The following is a 7,485-nucleotide window of genomic DNA, read 5'->3' as shown; positions in this document are numbered from 1 at the left end:
ACCCCGTCACTCCGATCTTTGCCAATCAAATCATGAATATATAAAGCATCATCAAGGCAATTATCATGGAAAGTCACAAATTCACTATCAATTAAATCACACAAGCTAGCATCCATATTCATATCATCATCACCACAAAGCATCTCATGCAAATCATCAACATTCTCATTTGACAAGGCATTATCATCAAAAGTAAAGGATTCAAGACCATCATTATCATCTAAAGAAACGAAAGAATTGTTCGCATGAGGATTGGAAGAGTTGCTATCGTAAGAATTAGAGAAATTATCCTCACACGACTCTATTGCCTCATTCTCCGTGAAATTGAAAGAATTATTTTCACAAGTATCAAAACAATTTCCATCATCATCGGAGGAGTCAAATGAATCACTATCATTAAAGTCAAAAGGGTTGAAAAAATTGACCTCATTATCAACATCTTCAATTATGCAATTATTTTCACTAGTCATATCTACCACTTTTTCAACTCCATCATCAACACAATCAACATTAGCATTATCAAAATGAATAGACACACCAATATCATCACAATCATCATCCTCATCACACATGTCGGCCCAAGATTTAGAAATTTTATCACCAAGAGTAGTGCTACCACTAATAAGGTCAAGTGTCTTACCACATGCAAGCTCAATAGTGTCACCACATGGATTTTCATCTTCCCCCACTATTTCTACTTCCTCATTATCTTCTTCAATCGCATTTCCATACCCCATGTCGTGATTTCCCTTTGCTTGTTCTTGCATATGTTCAATAACAGGGATTTCTTTCCCATTCTCCTTTGTATTTTCAATGACTTCCTCCAAGGGCGCTTTGGAGCTCACGTGTTCCCTACGGTAAGATTGTGGAGAGTAGGCTTGGGATGGGTAAGAGTCGTAGAATTGAGAATTAGAGAATCCTCTTTGTTGAGGGTAGTCATCATCCTCGTCATAGTGGGTAGATTGGTAAGATTTTGAATGGTAGCTTTGGTGAGATGCACTCCTCCTATACCCCCAGTATTCATAAGAATAGTCTTCTTGATCATGATAATCTTCCTCATAATCATCCCGGTAATACCTAGGTGTCCGGTACTCCCTTGAATGATCATAAGATGTGTCTCTCCTTAGTGGTTGTGCCCGACTTGAATGCTCATAACCGTGACCATGATAAGACTCTTGGTAGCTCTCCGGTGGATCATCATAGAAGAATCCTCTTTGAGGTGGTGATGAAGCTCTCCTTGAGTAGTGGTAATCACCATATTTTCTATCATCATATTGAGTTCTTGATATTTGCCTTCGTGGTGGATCATTATACTCATACACCTCATCATCTTTCTTAATGTTGACCATTTCTTGCCTAAGCTCACCAAACATCCTTACCATTTTGTCCTCAAAACTTTCCTTAGGAGTTTCATCCCTTAGTGGTGGCCTTCTCGGTTGATAGTGTGCTCTATAATCCTCATCATCTTCATAGCGATGGGGGTTAGAANACAAAGGAAACAATTAAGTGGAAAGGAGGATTTGGATATTGCAACTCATATAGGTATCCTTGATTTCCTAAGATACTAGGCTAGCAACACTTAGATAATGAAAATGAGGCAAGACAACTATGCCAACGCCACTCTCGTGGTCATTGGCCTATCATCTAGTCCATAGTCCCATTCTCATGGCAACTAGGCTAGGTGAGGCAAATTATCGAACACATGGTGTGCTATTTGCCTTCCAATCCCCCTTCTCTCGAAGGTGGGAAGGAAATGTGTTAGGCTAGGCTAAGGAGTAACCCTACTCTCGTAGGTGAGACTCCTTCTCCAAACACCTCTCATATAGGTTGATCACCCCTACACAAGAGTCAAAGTGGATTACCACTCACACAATCAAACTCATAATCCAAACCATTGCAAAACCTAATTGATCAATTCAAAGCTCAAGAATATCCATACAAAATTGCTCAATCCAAATCCACAAAGATCTATCTAATCATACTTGGAATTGAAATAGCTAAAGGCAAAAGTAATGACAAGAAATTAAAATGAGAACTTAGCTAGAAATTGAACTTTGAACTTGAACTTGGATGTTGATCACAATCTTGCAACAATGGAATTCTTCTCTAATTCTAATCTAAACCTATGAATTTCAATGTGGAGTGAATTGAGAGATATCTCTCTAGGCTAATCCTAGAGAGAGAAATATTTTAAAGTGATCTGNGGGGGGTTAGACTCTCTAACTTGAACACTTGCTCATGTTAATCCAGAGGCACTTACTACTCAAAAACCGATGCCATCCCCGGCAACGGCGCCATTTGATGATTGTAGTTTTCGCGGTGGATGGAAAGAAGTAGGTGTTAAAACGGGAAGAAGTTCCCGAGTATCGTTCTCAAAGGATGGCAAGGAGGGAATTTGAGCGGTAAGGAGATTCTCAAAGGATGGCAAGGAGGGAATTTGAGCGGTAAGGAGATTAAGCACAAGAGTGTTTAGTGTTTAAAAGCTAACCCAAGCATAGTAAGAAATGTGCATGAAACATAATGAAAATAAGGAACAAACGTTGGAACAATCAATTGGAAAAGAGGATTTGGATCTTGCAACTCATAAACAATCAATTGGAAAAGAGGATTTGGATCTTGCAACTCATATAGAATCAATTGGAAAAGAGGATTTGGATCTTGCAACTCATATAGGTATAATTGGAAAAGAGGATTTGGATCTTGCAACTCATATAGGTATCCTTGGAAAAGAGGATTTGGATCTTGCAACTCATATAGGTATCCTTGATTTCCTAAGATATTAGGCTAGCAACACTTAGATAATGAAAATGAGGCAAAGCAACTATGCCAACGCCACTCTCGTGGTCATTGGCCTATCATCTAGTCCATAGTCCCATTCTCATGGCAACTAGGCTAGGTGAGGCAAATTATCGAACACATGGTGTGCTATTTGCCTTCCAATCCCCCTTCTCTCGAAGGTGGGAAGGAAATGTGTTAGGCTAGGCTAAGGAGTAACCCTACTCTCGTAGGTGAGACTCCTTCTCCAAACACCTCTCATATAGGTTGATCACCCCTACACAAGAGTCAAAGTGGATTACCACTCACACAATCAAACTCATAATCCAAACCATTGCAAAACCTAATTGATCAATTCAAAGCTCAAGAATATCCATACAAAATTGCTCAATCCAAATCCACAAAGATCTATCTAATCATACTTGGAATTGAAATAGCTAAAGGCAAAAGTAATGACAAGAAATTAAAATGAGAACTTAGCTAGAAATTGAACTTTGAACTTGAACTTGGATGTTGATCACAATCTTGCAACAATGGAATTCTTCTCTAATTCTAATCTAAACCTATGAATTTCAATGTGGAGTGAATTGAGAGATATCTCTCTAGGCTAATCCTAGAGAGAGAAATATTTTAAAGTGATCTGAAATTGAAGTGTGATGGATCCCCTGCAAAATGGCTCAATTCCCCTTTTAAATCTCGCCCAATCGCCAAAATTTACGTGATGGACGCACGGCTGGACACGCGTCCACTGCGCGTCCACGATGCTTCTGCTGCTCAGACTTCAAACTTCTGCAGGGCAAAAATTGGACGCCTGCATGGACGCGCGCGTCCACTACGCGTCCATAGCAGACTTTTGTTCTGCTAAGCAAACTTCAGAGAGGTGTGTATTGGACGCCGGCCTGGACGCGCGTTCAAGGCTCGTCCAAGGCCTATTTTGCCTTCCAACTTCGGTATGCAAATCCTTCTCCGAAATCCATGCCATTTTCCACCTTTTTGCACATCTTTTACCTACAAAACAATTAGCCAAGTGTGGAACGGTGGTACTAAAACAAAATAAAGCATTCTAGAGCAAATTAGGACTAAAACATTCATAAGGGCCGTGAATTATGCACTTAATGATCCACAAATAACCTTATAAAAGTGTTATCTTTTGCACTTATCACAAGCCCCACTAACTTTAACCAGGGAATGGGTTACTTGGTTATCGTCTCTACGAATATACCGGACTTCACAATCTACGATAGAGGAAATAAAACAAAGACACTCATGAGCTATTGAACCTACATAGGAACGATAAGAACAGAAATTTTGGGACTATTACTCTTATTATATATTATATATTTATAAATAATTAACTTGTTTGTTTAATATTTTTTTAAGAAAAGAAAAAAGAATATAATGTCATCAAATTAAAGCCAATCAAGCAATTTGCATTACAAACAAAATAGTCCTGTTTTTGAAAAAAAAAAAAGCATTAATATTAATTGATTACTAATTTCGTTTTAGAAAATATATTTTTAAATTTTTTAATCTGGAAAACGATCTGAAACATTGTATAGTTTTCATAAGTTTTTTGGAGAAAAAACAATTTGAAAGACTATACTGATTCTAGAGAATTTTCATGCATCATAACGAAATGATACTCTCCTACAAAAATTAATATTTAATTAATATTTTCTCATTTATTATTTGTATTTTTATTTATTTATGAGTAATAATTATCATATAGTGATTTAATAATTAAACTAACAACATTATAATAATTTAGGCAAAGTATTTATTGTCAATTGATTAATACTCTATTTTCCTTTGCTTATTTTAAACTAACTATTTTTCGTTGCTTATTTTATGTATGACTGTACGTACTATTTTTAATTATTTTTTATTTAAATTTAAGTTTTGGTGTTTAATATTACTTTTTATGTAGTTTCTATATATACAAATTTTACATATTAATTAAACTTAACATTATGTAAAATTAAATTAAAAATAACTTCAATCGAGTCTCGTTAATTGAACCAGACGCATAAAATAGGACAAAGTAAGTACGTTAAATTAATTAAAAAATTTATATTATTTTAAATTGAACAAATAAAACTAGGGTCGTACTTATGTGAGACAGTCTCATTGTTCTCAATCCGTGAGACGAGTCGGATCAACATAATTTGGGTCATAAGAACCAACCAAATACTAGTTCATAATACTAACTATGATCCAAATTATGTTGACTCAATCCGTCACACGGATTAAGACCCGTGAAACGGTCTCACACAAATTTTTGCCATAAAATTATATAAAATAATATGGAATAATTAAGCTCAAACAACCAACCTCATTAAAAGCTTAATCTTAGCATTAGAAAATTGAGAATTTAATTTGTTTTTTTTAATAAAGAAGATTATAATGCAACAATACAGTATATACAAGACAGTGGAGACACCACAATCTAAGACTAAAAATTCCTGAAAATTCTAGTAAATGTCGTTTTCATAAGGTGGAAATTTCGGTTTAAGTAATGTTTGATAAAAGAATTTTATTATTATTATTTTCAATACACCTTCAAATAATAATAATAATAATAATAATAATAATAATAATAAATAAAGAAATAAATAAAAAATTAAAGGACTAAGATGGCCCACTAAACATGAAAAAAAATTATCAAATTGTAATATTTAGAATTGAATTGAAATACTAAGTCATTTTATAAATAAAAAAAATTATTTCTAAATTTTCCACATGCGATTACAATTGCAAGATTACACACAATTTAATAAAGAGAACATTGATATGTATGTGTACCCTCTGAAGTAATCATATGACCTGTTTCTTGCAGTCTCAATCGATGCATGTGAGATTTTTAGGTTATTAATGTTGAAGAATGAAGACTACACATGTTTGTTTCAAACATCACAAACTGGAAATCTGATCCAACAGCTCAGAATTCCATTGGCTTTAATTTTTCTCAGGAAAAAGAATAGAGCGAATAGGAGAGAGGGTGATTGTCAGTTGATCGATGATCACGCTAATGTGTTCAATGGGCACATGAAATATACATGTCAACTTGGTGTGCAAGTTACGTCTAAACGTGACATTTTTTAAATTTCTTATTTCTAAAATTGACAAAAATTTAAAATAATAAATAACTTTCCCACCTCTCATCTCTCTTTCACCCCTCCAAATAATTACAAAAAACCCCTCCAAAGTTTACCAGGACTTGCTCTAACAACTTTGACCAATCCAACATGCTTGAACTTGAAATTATTTGGTCTTTTTTTTTTTTTTGAAAACAAATTATTTGGTCTTTAGTCCTTTATTTACTCTCCCTACCATTAATTAATAAAATCTCTCTCAATATTTAATTTTTACCACCCTTTTTATTAATGAGTAAAATTATACATACTACTCCAATAAAGAAAAAATACTTTATGATGTTACACGGTACTTATACTGTGGACCATGGTCCACAATGCATTGTGTTGAACGGATACTGCAATTGTGTTGAAAAGATACTGCAGCTGTGTTGAACGGATACTGCAGTTGCGTGAACGGATGAACGGCCTCTATTCCGTGCAACTGCAGTTTCCTTTCAACACAACTGCAGTATCCGTTCAACACAACTGCAGTATCAGTTATGATCATGGTCCACAATGCATTGTGGACCATGGTCCACGATATAATTTGCCGATGTCACATATTGTAATAAGTTGGTTATTTAATCAAATCAATCAAAAAGCATATAATTAACTAACTAACTAATTACAATGTGTCAATGATATATTATCTATGCTCAAATAATATCTATCATATTCTAGCTATCACAAATTAATGAATTCAAGCCAAAAGCCTTGTGGTCAAGCGACACCCGGTGTACACTCCCATGTGGAAAGGAGTGGGTTCGAGCCTCAGTGGAGGCATCTGTTGACTCTTTGTGCTTCAGTAGGTTGAGAAAGTAGCTATGAACAGATACTACACTGTAACAGAGTCAGTAGAACTCAAAAAAAAAAAAATTAATGAATTCAAACTCAATTTGAGTTGTAATAAGATGGTACATGTATCCTAGTACTGACATTCTCAACGTACATCACATCAAATTGTAAAAAACATAACACAAAACAATTTGAATAGCATTTCCATGAAAAGAAAAGTACTATATATGAAGGCAAGTGAGGAATTTTTTGTCCGCATGGGCAGTTCAATTGGTCACAAGGATGAAGTTTGTGAACAAATTAAAGTAAGGAATTGTTTTTACAAGGGTACTGCCCTGATGTCTATCACACTGCTTGAAAAGTTGCATTTAGCAACTAATAAGATCTAAACACAAACACACACACACTAATTTCTTACGCCTTTACCACTAGCTTATAAGATTATTAGCACGTGCAAACAGAGTGCATTAGATGATTTGCGAGTTCTATCTCAAGATCCCAATTGGCATAAGGAATGAAAGACATGCTTTGTGTTAAGTATTATGATCTCTTGTGAAATTATATCTTTAGGGAAAAAATATGGACATATGCTCACCAATTACAAAGTAAATTATACCTATTCCAACTAGTCTAAAACCCACAACACAAATGCAATCAAGAAGACAAAATTGTTGCTAAGACTAGACAATTATATTTCATTTTTGCATTGAAGAAGCTCAATACACAAGACAAACCACTAATATCCAAAATAATATTTGATAATTGAGATAAAACATTAACA

Source organism: Ipomoea triloba, chromosome 7 (genome assembly GCF_003576645.1).
Source record: "Ipomoea triloba cultivar NCNSP0323 chromosome 7, ASM357664v1".
Taxonomy (NCBI): domain Eukaryota; kingdom Viridiplantae; phylum Streptophyta; class Magnoliopsida; order Solanales; family Convolvulaceae; genus Ipomoea; species Ipomoea triloba.
Note: the sequence above shows the minus strand (reverse complement) of the source record.